Source organism: Vulpes lagopus, chromosome 1 (assembly GCF_018345385.1).
Source record: "Vulpes lagopus strain Blue_001 chromosome 1, ASM1834538v1, whole genome shotgun sequence".
In the NCBI taxonomy this organism is placed as follows: Eukaryota; Metazoa; Chordata; class Mammalia; order Carnivora; family Canidae; genus Vulpes; species Vulpes lagopus.
Genome location: NC_054824.1, coordinates 173,366,576 through 173,381,713, shown reverse-complemented (window position 1 = coordinate 173,381,713; position 15,138 = coordinate 173,366,576).

Here is a 15,138-nt window from a genome sequence, read left to right as displayed (position 1 = left end):
AAATCCTATAGTGTCCTGGAGATGACCATAGGTTTGGACTCTTACTACATATCATGTGAGAAGTTATTGTAGGGTTTTGAGCATAGGGATGGATAATATTCTTTACATTTTATGAAAATTACTCTGGCTGATGAATTGAGAACAGATTAAAGAGAGGCAAAGATGGAAACAGGGAGATGTCTCTTACAGTTGCCCCAGTGAGAAGTGAGAGTGAATGGGACCAAGATGGTAGCAATACAGTGGGGATTAGCAGTCAGATTCTGGGTATATGTTGGAGATGATGCTGACAGTATTGGCTTGCTGAATTGGCTATTCTTTGAGAGAGAAAGAAAAAAGTCAAGGATGACTCTGAAATGTTGACCTGAAGACTGGAAAGATATGGAATGACCTTGGGCAAATGTGGGAACACCATGGATGGAGTAATCTGCGGAAGGAAGATCAGGGGTAGAGTTCTGGACATGTTAGGTGTAAGATATCCTTTCAACATCAAAGGGAATTGTCATATAGGCTGTTGAGTATATGAGGATAGAGCTTGGGAGAGAAATCTGAGCTTGTATATAAAAATTGAAAGTTGTCGGAATGTAAGTAGTATTTCATTAAAGTCACAAGGTCATAAGACTAGATGAGATTCGCCAAAGAGGCTGAGTGTAGAGAGAAAAGTGAGGGGTTCACGGCCCCAAGAGAGCTTCAGCATTAAGAGATCTAAGAGATAAAGAGTCATCAGAACAGTAGAAGAGAAACCAATCAGTGAGATGGTAGGAAAGGCAGGGAAGTGTAGCAATCCTGGAAATACCAAAGGAAATCACAGACATATAATCACAGATGATATAGTGAGCCAATGTCTCAAACACTGCTATCTATTCAGTCAGGCATGGGCTGAGAATTGACCACTGCATTTGTCAATGTGATCATAATTTGGGATCTTTACAAGAGCAGTTACAGTGTAGTGGTGGAAGAAAATCCTGCTCAAGTGGGTTTAGGAGACAATAGCCGAAGGATTGCAGACAAGGAATGCAGATGATTTTTTGGATGAGTTTTTCTACAAAGCAGGGCAGCAGCTGACAAAGGAAGTGGTTTCAAGAGAAATTACTTAAAGATGGGAAAAATAAGAGCATTCTGTAAAACACATTAGAGAAGAGCAAAAATAAAAATACTGACCTCTTAAAGACAATAGTGGTTCAGTAAGGAAAGATAATGACTCAAGATTAATCAATAAGTAGTTAATGTCCAAAATATAAAAAACTCACACAACCTAACACCAGAAAAACAATCTGATTAAAAAATGAGCAGAGGACCTGAACAGATAGTTTTTCGAAGAAGACATAAAGATGGCCAACAGACACATGAAAGGATGCTCAACATCACTACTCATCAGGGAAATGCAAATCAAAACCACAATGATATATTTTCTTATACCTGTAAGAATGACTAAATTCAAAAGGACAGGAAATAAAAAGTTTTGGTGAGGATGTGGAGAAAAAGGAACCCTCATGCACTGTTGGCGGGAATGTAAACTAATGCAGCCACTCTGGAAAACAGTATGCAGGTTCCTCAAAAAAATTAAAAATAGAAATACCATATGATCCAATAACTTAACCACTAGGTATTTACCCAATGAAAATGAAAATACTCAATTAAAAAGATGTAGGCACCCCGTGCTTAATGCGGTATTATTTACAAAATAATATATGATATGGAAGCAACCCAAGAGTCCACTGATAGATGAATAGATAAAAATATGGTATATTTATACACACATATCCATATATGTCCGTATATATACATATACACACACATACAATGGAATATTACTCATCCTTAAAGAGAATGAGACGCTGCCATCTGTGGCAACTTGGGTGGACCTAAGAGGGTATTGTGGTAGGTGAAATAGACAGAGGAAGACAAAGGATTAATAAAGACTTGAAGAAAGAACTAGTCTAGCACTGATTAGATCACATAGGGCATGAACAAGATGGAGATACTAGGGAGAAACCAATGGAACCTATTCCAACCTCTTAAGCACATGGACGTAGAAACATGGGAAATTCTTACCAGAATCCACTGCCTAATAAATTGTATATTCTTCTCATTTCAGTTCGTAAAGGTGCATTCTTGACAACATCACTTATTATCCCCAAGCCTTGGTTTCTTCAGCTATAAAATATAGATAATAACCAGGAACATCCCCTTAGGACATTGCACATGCCTTTCTCATCTTTATCAAATCCTAAAATAAGCAATTCCTCTAATTTTTGTATTATGTATGTAGGTCCAATACTCAAAGTAACGGGTGATGTATCACCTGCAGTGACTAATCAGTGTGGCCACCAACTATGCTACTAGAGCAGGGTTCTGGGACATTATCCCTTCAGTTGACAGACTCTGAAGAGGTAAGTGTACAGATGGAATCAGGATGGGGGAGCTCATGAGGGCCAACTGATATTTATAAATATGATGGAATATTTCATTATTATAATAGCCTAGTGACTAGTGTCACGGGCTGAATATTATCCCCAATAGATCCTATCTGAGTTTAGGAAAAAAATTCTGGTTTCCAGAGTGGGAAAAAATTAGGTAAATAGCACCCTTTATAGAAATACATGGTAGGTGCTTCATTCTATTTCACTAGCCTAATTTTTCAAAAGCAGAGAAAGTTAGCAGAAATAAAAACTTCAGGAAAATAGAAAATTTCCTCTACATCAGCATGTGTGTGTGTGTGTGTGTGTGAGAGAGAGAGAGAGAGAGAGAGAATGGGGGCTGTTTTCTTTACCAGCCCCTTCTGTCTACTTTCTCTCTTGCTTTTCCCTAAGAGAACATTCTAAGGGACTGGTCAAGCTGCTGGGAATGCTGAGATTACATTGTGTGAAAGGTTGTGCATTTATCTGTACGTTGTTTCTTTTTTTTTAAGATTTTATTTATTTATTCATTGAAGGGCGGAGAGAGAGAGAGAGAAGCAGAGACACAGGCAGAAGGAGAAGCAGGCTCCATGCAGGGAGCCTGACCTGGGACTTGATCCCTGGCCTCCAGGATCAGGCCCTGGACTGAAGGTGGCGCTAAACTGCTGAGCCACCCAGGCTGCCCCTGTACATTGTTTCTATTCCAACTTCCATTGGGTAAATAGATGGATGAAGTCAGCTATCTTTCTCCTTTATTTCTGGACTTTTGGGCTTAAATGCACTAACCATTCTTTAGAATTAGTTGATAATAAGAGCTGGGGTTGCATTCTGATGAGGCTTTTCATCTACATCAGGTTGGTCTGCTTATGTCTTCTGATTTGGAATAGTATCTTGTATACCATGTTGTTTAATTTTTAAGATTTTTGTTTTTAGGGGGGAATTCATGGGCATAAAGTGTTTGACTAGACGTGATTAGGGCACCTCTAGTTTCTCTAATTAACATCATTAAAATCTCATTCTAAACTGCTAACAACTAGGAGACCTTTAAAATATGAGAGTTGCTTTAAAGTAAAGGAAGCATTGGTCCTTTTGAAAAAGTGACAGACACAGGGTGCCTAGGTGACTCAGTCAGTTAAGCATTTGCCTCTTGATTTTGGGTCAGGGCGAGGGTGGTGAGATCAAGCCCCATGTCCAGCTCTGTGACCAGTGAGAAGTCTGCTTGAGAATCTCTCTCTGTCTCCCTCCCCCTCTGCCTGCCCTCCTCCTCACGCTCTATAAATCAATCAATCAATCAATAAACAAAATCTTTTTAAAAACCCCCCAAAAGTGACAGAAGTATCAAGGGAAATGTTTCCAAAAAGAGGAAGGAAGTAAATCAAAGTGAAGAAAAATAATCACAGATACTTTAAGTATCTGTGATACTTAAATATATCGCAGTATCTATATCAGTAGATTTTTCTATAGGTTAATGTAATCAGTGGAGACCACAGATGGGTGTAAAAGGTTAAATAATTGTAAATAGGGAACATCTGAGTATAAAGAAAGTAAAAATCAAAGTTAATAAGTTAGTAAAAGGAAAATAGTAGTAGTCAACAATAACACCATGAACAGCAAAAGCACAACAGACTTCCTAAAATTTTCAAGATTACTGATTAAATTAAGAGTTAAGAAGCTCTGTACTCAATATGGCATTTGTACAAAAATGATGGAGGATGCGATCATTATTTTATTTTTTTTTTGGATGCGATCATTATTAACTAAACTATGAGTATGCACAATGTGGATGACTGACAGTTACAGGTGTGTATTATCAACACTTTGTACTTTAGTATTTAAAAGGATTAGAAGCAGATATTTAGAATACTAAATGCTTTAAGAGATTGACTATCTCTTAATCCTTAGCATCTAAATAAACATGTAATAGCAGTTATCTCGGGTTGAGTTCCCTGGAAACCAGAGGTGGAGACACTGAGATTTGTTTGTAGGGAGTTCACTGGGGGTGCTCTCAGGATCTACGCCAATGAGGGAGTGAGGGAAGAAGATTTGGGCAAAGTTCCACAGAAGTGGAACTGTGCGTAATTGCCACAGAGGCCTCAGCTAGAGCTGCAGGAGTGCTGGAACTGGCTTGACCCTGTAGCATTGTCCAGATTCAGGACAGGAGCCAGACAGAGGGTCTGGCTTTCTATCCCCATCAAGCAGTCATTGGGTATGGATCATCCTTATGGATGGTGGATAAACTTGAAGGAGGTGGTGGTGTTTCTGGCTCAGGGAGGGTCTCAGCTGTGAGTGGTCAGGCCTCTCCCCTCATCCCATAGGATGGGTACCTTGAGCTGGGGCGGTGGGAGCAGGTGGTGGTTCTGGGTGGCATAGCACAGGACTCACCATGTCAGTTTTTATGAAATGTTTTCTCTTAGGTAGGAGCATACTTCTAGATGTTATCCTTTGCTCTTAAAGAATAGTATCTGTTAACGTTAGGCAACCAGGCAGATTATATTGAAGGAGATCTTGTTATGACTGTCTGAATAATGTATAAAGGAAGAAAATAAGATTAAAAAAAATCAAATTACTGCTGTCCTAGGGCACATTCTCCTAATAGATACGTTTCTGGACATTCAGTAATCTGTATTTATTCTCTTATACCATTTACTACAACATCTGACCCAGTGACCTGAAAGATTGAATACAGTTACTAAATATGCCTAATTTTCACCAGGCATTGGCTGAAGCTTTGTAACTGCCAGGCTAATGTTATGCTACGCTAATGTTGCTTTCCTTGTGACTTTCAGCTTTATCAATTAAAATGTATGGCCCCTCACGTAAGGTACACCTATGATTATCATCATTCCATAAATGTGAAAATAAGAAAGACATATTCTGGAACGTCTGGAATATATTTACCTGTTGATAATGAAAGTTGGGTTAAAGAGAAACATTTATTAGAACTGAGAAGAAATTAAAACAGCTGTTTAATTCCAATTTGTCAAATCTCACACTAGTTTTCTTTCTTTAGTAAAGGAGAAAATCCAATGGAGGACTTTGGTCCCATATAACCTGACTTCTGTTCAGTATTAGCACTGTGATCAGTCTCTCTCCTTCTGGAGATTTTCTTCTCTTGGCTTTCAAGACATTAGTTCCTGATTACTATAGTGCATTATTCCATACCGGCAGCTCCTCCTAGCTCTGGGAGGACCTCTTTTTCTCTCTCTGCTACTTATGTGAACATGTCTTCCCAGTTTTCTTGTCACTTCTCTTCTCCATTCACATTATATTGCCCCACGTTGATGTAATCTATTGTAGAGCTTCAAATCTACTGATATTCTGATGACGTTTAAGTATATTTCTCCAGAGTTCTAGACCAATAAATCCAATGACCTAATGGACAACTTCACTGCATCTTCCACATACATCTCCACTCAGTACTTTAAAAAACAATCCTTCAGTATTCTCTACCTTGGTGAGTATCATTATCATTTATGGTGGTCCCAGTTGCCCTAGTAAGAAAACAGAATTATTTTTGTCCCTATCTCTCCCTCCACAAAGTTGGTATCCAATTCATCTTCAAGTGCTGTTGTTTCTGTCTCATTATCTCTTGAAACGACCTTTTTATCTGCATGGTTACTCTTTCAGGCTTATAATTTTTTTTCCCTTGTATTTCTGCACCAACTATTTCTTTGGCCACTGCTCTCCTTTCAATCATTTTTTTAACAATAAAAAAGATCTAACTCTCCTAACAGTTGTTGTGAGAGTTTCTTCTGAGGAAGAAATACTCTTTATGAGAATATACCTTGATATGTCTGCTGGGGCTCACCTGAATCACCCCAGGACAGAGATGTCTACAGGAATCAGTCATCAAAGCAGAGGTCACACTGATCAAAAGAGGGAAAGTCATTCCTAGTTCCTGGAATATTCCAAAGGAAATGTGAAAATCACAGTGGTTCCAGGGAAAAGTAGAGATAATTGCCCAATGCAAAGCAGTAAAGCTTCAGGGCAGTGGATGGCCAAGGGTGTTTTGAGTACAATGCCTCATTTTCCCATCAATTTGCATCATTGAGACGTAAATCTTTTTGCGTCTTCCCTAAGAAATCTATTCAGGTTTCAAAACCAAACCAAACCAAACCATTAAAACTAAAAACCAAAAAACAAAAAACCCCCAAAGACTGCGTAAATGAAAAGAAACTATTGTTTTTATTATGTGTTTGAAACTGAAGGAGAAAACCGGATGTCTGATTAGGACTGATGTTGAAAGAGAACAGAGGCCCAAAAGATTGCGGATGCCAAACAGGAACTCCCTGGGAAATACAAGAGGACTGTGGACTTGGGGGAGCCCAGGGGCATTTCCACTGTGTCCTTGTGCAGGGTCAATGCTGCTGACATCTGGGCTCCACACTGGTCACATTGTGATCAGTGCCATTATGCTTTCCAAAGCACAAATACATCTTTTACAAAATTCTTCAATTTCTCTGTAGCTTCCAAATAGAAAGTAACCTAAATTTCTTAGTGTGAGCACCATCATCTCCCATCATTTCTCCTCAGTCCATAAACTCTGGTTCCATACAGCTAGTGAGCATGCCCTCTGGGCATTGATATTCATCTTCTCTTCTGTGTTTAGCTAAGCTCATATTTTAATAAGTTTAAAAATACTTCCCTATCCTTTCCCTCTTCCTTTACTGTTCCTCCTGGTTTCATTCATTCAACATGTGAACCATCTGCTTCTGCCTATTCGTCAAGTTGGAAGTTGGAGAAAGGGTATCTTCATTTAGGTGAAATGCCTAAGTACCAAAATATTTGAATGAACATGTAACAAAACAGATATTGGTGACATCAGATGGAGAAAATAACATCCATTGGAAATGTTGTGGAGGGAAAGCACGTATTTGGAAGAAACTCAGTAGTAGTAGTAGTAGTAGTAGTAGTAGTAGTAGTAGAGAAGTAACTCATAATTAAAGATGGTAGCTAAGTAATCAAAAGCTAGCTAGCTATATGTAAAAAGACAATTACAATGGCTCTGTCTCCCAGGCTGCACAAATAAGAGGCCGTGTGAGAACACAACCCCAAGGACGCTATCTACAAGAGCTCTCACTGGGAACCATGAAAGCTACCACCTTGATTTTGGACTCCCTGGCCTCCAGAACTATTAGTAATAAATGCCTGTTGTTTAAGCCAAAAAGAAAAAAGATAATTAGAATGCAACATGGACAATGTGGTGGAAAGAGCCTGTGCAAAGTCCTAAGGGATTACATTAAAAGGGCATCTGACCCAGTTTCAAGGACCAGGGAACTCCATTCCTTCTGAACCCCAGGTGCCTGGATCTATAGGACAACTGGAAGCTATTCTCAGTATTGCGGCATAAAATAGTCAGTAGAAATGACTCATTTACTATGGCAAAGCTGCCCATGTTAATTAAAGTGTCAACTTTCTTTGCTTTAGCCTGGAATTATAATTAGTACACTGTGGAAATATTAGTTATCCCAAAGCTCATTAGAAGCTTTGATGGGGAGTTATGTCTTTGATGAATAAAACTTAGCAAATAAATTGTTTTACTCAATAAATGAAGTTTGGTTGATAAAGATCTTTGAAAACAAGGGGTCTCAGTGTAAATATAAGGAAAGAGATCCTTATTACAAAATTGTATGTCAACTATACTTCAATTAAAGAAGAAAAAAAAGAGGTCCTTGTTGGTAGACAAACTGGAAAAAAATGTACTTTAAGAACTATTTTGGGGGATCCCTGGTGGCTCAGCGGTTTGGTGCCTGCCTTTGGCCCAGGGTGCGATCCTGGAGTCCCGGGATTGAGTCCTGTGTGGTGCTCCCGGCATGGAGCCTGCTTCTCCCTCTGCACGTGTCTCTGCCTCTCTCTCTCTCTCTCTCTGTGTGTGTCTATCATGAAAAAATAAAAAATAAAATCTTAAAAAAAAAGAACTATTTTGTACCTTGGAAACCAGGAAAATGGTATTTGTTTGATGTAATAGTAGTTTGTTCATATTGGCTAGATTTTGCCTCTCCCAGAGTGGGTTTGGTTCTTCTTTCCCATTGGGCTCCCTCCTGAGCAGTGACAGAAAGCTGCACTAGCAAATCCTCCATTTGCCACCTAAAAGTCAACTGCCTCAACTCTAACCCCCACTATACACTTGGGGCCAGGGATGGGGACCTGTTCTGTTCCCAGGCATTTTGCAGCTGATTAACTTGACAGTATGGTCAAACTGCAGGAGACTACACAAAGGAAGAGACTTCTCTGCTTGGTTTAACATGCTTGAGAGTCCTCACTTTTGAGACAGACAAACGTCACTGGTCTCTGGGTCAGTGACTGTATCTTCAGCACCTGAGTCAGCAGGTATTGCTGTGCTAACTCTGACATGCATGTGAACACTCACTTGTGTGCACAACACGAGACTTTTCTCACCCCCATCCTCCACAGCTGTTGATAGAGGCTTCAATGATGAATACAGGAGTGGGGAGAAGGAGGATTTGAGGGATCACTAGTGTCTTTAGGGTAGCATTGGGGAGTCTGCTTCTGCTTACTACCTCTGTTACTGGAGCAACTCATCTCTCCTAGGCTCCACTTTCTTCTACTCTGCAGTGGGGATTCTAACATTTGTTTTGCTTGGTTGTTTTAAATCTATGTAGGTAAAGTCGCTTATAGAGATTTGGACTTTTTCTTAACATTCTAGCATGTGCGTCTACTCTCACCAAGCTCACCTGCTGTATTATCTCCTTTGGCCCCATTCTACTACTGGATCTTTGCCTCATTCACAAATTCTGTCCATTTCTCTAAAGACAATGCCTCCTTCTTAGACTTCTATTTTAACTGCTGTGATAAAGTATAATTTCAACTGATACTTCTCTATTTCCCAGTTCTCTGATTTAAGCAAAACCTGTTTCATTACCTTCCTGGTGAGTTCTATTTGCCTCTCTATAGATTGCAGGTGCAACTTTCATTTGTGACAATGGTAGTGTTCTTCCTGGGGAAATCAATTCAAAGGAACTCCAGCTGGGGAAGAAAAGAGTCTCAGGAAAAAAAAAAAACAACCCAGCAGTAGAGATGTTTGCTCTTTAAGGATGTTCCAGGCCTTCCGATGTTTCCTTGGGTGCTGCTTTGGATGGAAGTGCCCTCAGAGGGGACCAAAGTGGGAAATCACCTGGATTCTGTGTTCTTAAGACATTTAGAACTAGTTTGCTATGATTTGCCATGTAAGGATCCATTACCAGGCACATGGCAAAATGTTTTTTTTGTTGTTGTTTTGGTTTTTGTCTGTGGAAAAATGTTTTAAAGATGTTTCATATCTTATATGATTCTCCTAGCAGCTCTTTCCAAGAGCCGTGAAATTCTGGGGCTGAGAGGTAGCTTGAGGGTCATTTAGGTACGGCAAAGGAAGCTCACTCTAGAAACAGTAAGTAGTGAAAATCTGGGCCCAGATCATCGCTGCCAGCTCTAGATCTGTGGCCTTTATTGAACAACATGCTTCAATCAACCTCAAGCAGATCAACAGTCTCATATCCCTCTCTTCACCCAGTTCCCATTATGGAAGAGCACACTCTGGATTCTAGGTTAGTTCTAGATTTTCTGCAGGCAGCGGAACCAAAGCCTTTACATTTCTTCTACTAAAACAGTTCTGATTAAATAATTCATGCTCCAAGGCATGTGTTCAACACTTTGCATTTTAACCAAATGCCAGTGATACTTCACCTAACCCAGTTATACCTTGGTTCCCTCATTTGATAACTGGAGAAAGTCATTTACTGTTAGAGAAATGGAAGGAGGGTAGGTTTGGTAATCTGCCACTCATTCTAATTCCTGTGGGAGTTTCCAATCAATATACTTATTTGATGAGGAAAATAATCAAATCGGAATTAAGGAACCACTTTATATACCACTTTATCTGGAAGAGTTCCCGGTAACCCACATCCAGGACTGGTAAAAACTCATTTGGGAATGTGGCATGGTCCTCGGAGCATATATGAGGCCCCTTATTCCTTTGCTTTTGAATCTGGTTTTGATCCCACTAGCCACCCTGTCTCGTCATGGAGGAGATGAAAGAGGAAAAAAGTGACACAGGTGATAGATAGACTCTGCCCAGGTCAGTTTACCACAAGAAGTCTCATGGGGATCCCATGGTAACTTTAAGGAAGTGTAATCTTTTCTACTGTAAACAAAGACCTGCGCCTTTAGTTCTGAACTCAGATCAGCAACTCCTGCATAGGAGAGGGGTTAGTTAGACCAGTGTGGGGTCAGGAGAGGGGAGGCCCGACAAAGAAGCTCCCCACCCAACAGCAAAACTGACCTCAGAGAGCAGTTGTGAAAGCATTAATGCAAGCCAGCTTCTTGGGACACGATAAAAGCCCATCGTGGTTTAGTTACTATAATTTCTGGGTGTTCCTTAATCCTCTTGGGAATTGTGATAACACCAAGATTAATCCCATCATGCAAGAAATGCAAACATGTGAACTACACTGGGGAAGTGAGCCCACAGGTAAGATGAAATCTTTACATTTTCTGTTAGTAGAGGGTTCCAGTCTTTGTGGGGCAGTGATAAATGAAGCTGCAAGAGTCTTTTCATTTTTACTAACTAATGTTAGGCGAAATCATCTACCAATTTCTATAGTTTTAGCAGGTTTGGTTCAGTTAGAGTTTACATTTTTACCCCAGAAATCTTTTAAAAGGGCTTATCTCCAGATCTTCTCAATGCTTTGCACTAAAGAGCTGTTTTGTTTGTCTCTAAATCATTTGAGATTGATAGAAAACTCTCCATCTTAATGCCCCTGAGGAGTCCCTTCTAATAATGCTGCCTATTAATGTCCTCTCCAAGCCCCTGGCTTTAGGGTATACAAATGCTCTGTTAAGTTCTAGACATTTATTAAAAATTTAGGAGGTCTATGACTCCAAATATTTTCTAGATCTTGCCACAGAAAAGCATAAAAAAGTATCTAAGAGCACATTAGCCAGGCAGCTGGAGTTCAATCCAAGCTCTACTATGTACTTGCTCTGGGGCCCTGGGCAAGTTACAAAATCTGTATTTGTGTTAGTTTCCGTATCTGCAAAATAGAAGTGATAATAGTATAATCTAATAATATTAAAAGAGTTAATATGTATAAAGCACTTAGAGGCATGCCTAATGCTTATAGTAAACATTACCATTACTATTATTTTATAGCTAAAAATAATATTAAGATGTCTTCTCTAATTCTTTATAAGAACCATGTAATTTACTGAAATATACTGTGACCTTACATCTTTGCTCTTTAGCAACATGCACTCTTAGTCTTTGGTTACCTCATTGTTGAAAAGATGCCACAAAGTGCAAGGAAATAACCAGCAGTTTTGGAAACGAACAATATAAAGAATAAGAATAAGAATATAATAAGAAATATAATATAGTTGCAGAGTCAAGGAAGGCCTAAGACCTGAAGCATATTACATGTCCATTCTAGCACATGTTCCATGCATGCAGGGTAACAGAGGAAGCTGATATGACAGACTAGATCCTGAGACTAGAAATATCCTGTTTAGAGACCTATGTCCAATTGGACTGTACTTAAATCATCCATGTCACAGTCAAATCTATTTCTACCTTCAGAGCGATAATCTGATTTTTCTTGTGGTGTACTAAGTTTTACCAAACACTAGTGCGTTTCCATGTAATGTTTTCTTAAGTGCTTCTTGTTGGTTTAATCCTATTTGCTCCCTGGGAAGTCCTCTGTGAAAATAAAGTGGTCCTGGTTAGCACCAACCACACATTTCTTTATATATATATATTTAGTTTATATATTCTTTATCTATCTATCTATCTATCTATCTATCTATCTATCTATCTAGTTACTTCGCTTATCTTCTAAGAATCTTTGTTCCGCTACAATCTTAGTTTTAAACTATTACTGCCATTAGCTCTCAACAGGTTATTAACTTGAGTTTGGATCCCAGTGAGTCTCCAAAAATGGGAAAAGCAAATGCTGAAAATATCGGCAACAGAAAATGTGTCATTAATGAGACCATTTGGTAGTTATGCCTAGAGCTAGGCCTGGTGGTTCAGTAGTTGGTTTTGGGAGTTAGATGTAGGAGTTTCAAATCCATCAGCTAAGTGATGCTGAGTAATTTTTTGTGGCTCTGTTTTCTCCTATCATGATAGTGATGAGACCACCTACTAGGGTAAGAAGGAGAGGTCTTAGCACAGTGTTTAGCACGAAGGGAGCGTTGCTCACCACCAGGGCATGCTAAACACAAATCAGACTCTATCCTTCCCCTACTGAGTCTACCTTCAGTGGTTTCCCATTGGTCTTGGAATTACGTCCAAACTCCTACTGTGACCCACAAGTCCCTGTGCAGTCTGGCCCCTGCCCACCCCTCATTCTCATCCTACTCCACTGCTTCACAGAATGACTTTCTGTTGCTCCAACAGCCACATTCTTTCCTGTCTTAGGAATTTTCCATGTTCTGTATTTGGAAAACCTTGATCCCTGCTCTTTGCACAATGAGCTCTATCTCACCTTCAGGTATGAGATCAACTATCTCCCCTGGGAAATCTTCATTGACTTCTCTACTAAAGAAGGTTCCCCTGTCCCATCATCCACATTACTTCCCACATCTCCCTTTTGTTTCCTTTGGTGCATACATTACAATCTGTAATCCATATTAATTATTTATTATTTTGTTCACTTGCTTATTGTTTATCTCCAGCTTCTAAGGAGGTGATTCCTAAAGCCAGGGATCCTGTCTGCTTTGTTTAGTGCTGCATCTTCAGAGCTGAGAAGTATCTGAAAAGTAAAAGGGGTTCAATAAATAATCTTAAATTAATATTTTTTGGAATATTCCATATTAAGTAAATTGTTAATTGCTAAATATTACATTACAATTTCTTACCTTAAAATGTCATCCTTTGTAATCATATTATATGATTATCTAAATAATAATTGAAATTAATAAAATGTCTTTAAGCTGTCGTAATAATGCACACAGTTATACTTATTTCCAGGGCTTAAGAAGGAAACTTATTTCCGGGATTAAGAAGGAAAGCCAAAAGTGCAAACACTTGGCTGGGTAATTATCTGAGTTAGATTGAAGTAATTGTCACTTCCAAAGCATATGAGTTAATCCAGTCAGATGAATTGCAAACTGGTATTTCCAATAATATCTAGAACTATGTAATGCCACAATATTTCTAATAACATCCAGAACCAGGTGATGCTGATATTTTGGCATGCATAGATAGAATCATTAGATAAATATTTAATAGGCTGATTTCATGCCTATTTTTAGCAAGGTATATGAAGAGGCAAGTGAATGTCTATGCTGTATTTAAGGTTTAATTCGATGCCTAAACATCAGATTTTTTTTAAAGGTACAGTCTAGAGGTAAGAGAAGGACAGAAAGCTCTAGATTCAAAAGAGGAAGGTTTTTTTTTGTTTTTTTGTTTGGTTTTGTTTTGTTTTTTTGGTATTGTCATTCTCAAGCTGCATGAAGTAAAATAAGCCATTCCATCTCTTGAAGTCTGAGTTTTCTCATCTAGGATAAGTATCATAGAATACTGAGTAATTAAATCAGACTAGGTGCGCCTGGGTGGTTCCATTGTTAAGCATCCAACTCTTGATTTAAGCTCAAGTCATGATCTCAGGGTCATTAGATACAGCCCCGAGTTGGGCTCCATGTCAGTGTGGAGTTGGCTTGAGATTCTCTCTCCCTCTTCTCTCATTCTCTCTAAAATAAATAAATAAAATCTTTTTTTTTTTTTTAAGAATTAAATCAGACAATGGGTAGGAATTTTCTTGGCACATGGTAGTTTTCCTCTAATGAGGTGACAGGAAAAATGGTGTATTTGACTTTTTAATATGCATTTCTTATTAATATTTTTTCTTCGTTCTTTGTAGTATTTTGCATGTCTTTTCCCTTTGATTTGAAATAGCTCTGGACCAAAAACAAAAGCAAAGCAAAGCTGAAATGCTGTATGAAAACAAAAATAGGGGCACTTAAGTGGCCCAATGGTTGAGTGTCTGCCTTTGGCTTAGGTCATGACCCTGGGATCCTGGAACCGAGTTCTGTATTTGGCTCCCCACAGGGAGTCTGCTTCTCCCTCTGCCTATGTCTCTGCTTCTCTCTGTTTCTTTGTGAATAATAAAATCTTTAAAAAACAAACAAAAAAAACCCCAAAATAATTCAATAACTTTTTATTATATCAATTATTACCTGTGAACACTGAATAAGTTCATTTAACTTAAGAAGTGACATAATTCTTCCAGCAGCAAACCTGCTAATAAATATTAATGCTATAGAGATTTTCTACTAAAAGAGAATGGAGTAAGCTTTGTCCATGAGTAGGAACATTCTAGAATTCTCCACCAAGCTCTCATTCATGCAGAGATTTCAGTGTTGTTTTAAAAGTCAAATGCTTTTAGTGCTGGGTATTTCCCTATAGACAGATTTTCCTTTTTTTACTCTTTAGCTTACCTCAGTGATTCTCTCTTTTAGTGTGCATAAGATTACTGTGCAGAATTCTATATATAAACCATGTATACTGTGCTTTGGGTAAATTGGGATTTTTCAAAGATAGTTTTAATTATATACAATTATGACTTTACCTGCTGAGAGGCAAGAATTAACTTGCCTAACACTGATCCTTTACAGGCTGGCTTTCCAGTTAAAAAATGGCTTTTCCTTGAAGTTCCATGCAAACTAGCTTTGTTTCAGTACTTAACATGATCAATCCTAGGGACACCTGGTGGCTCAGTTGGTTAAGCATCTGACTCTTGATTTTGGC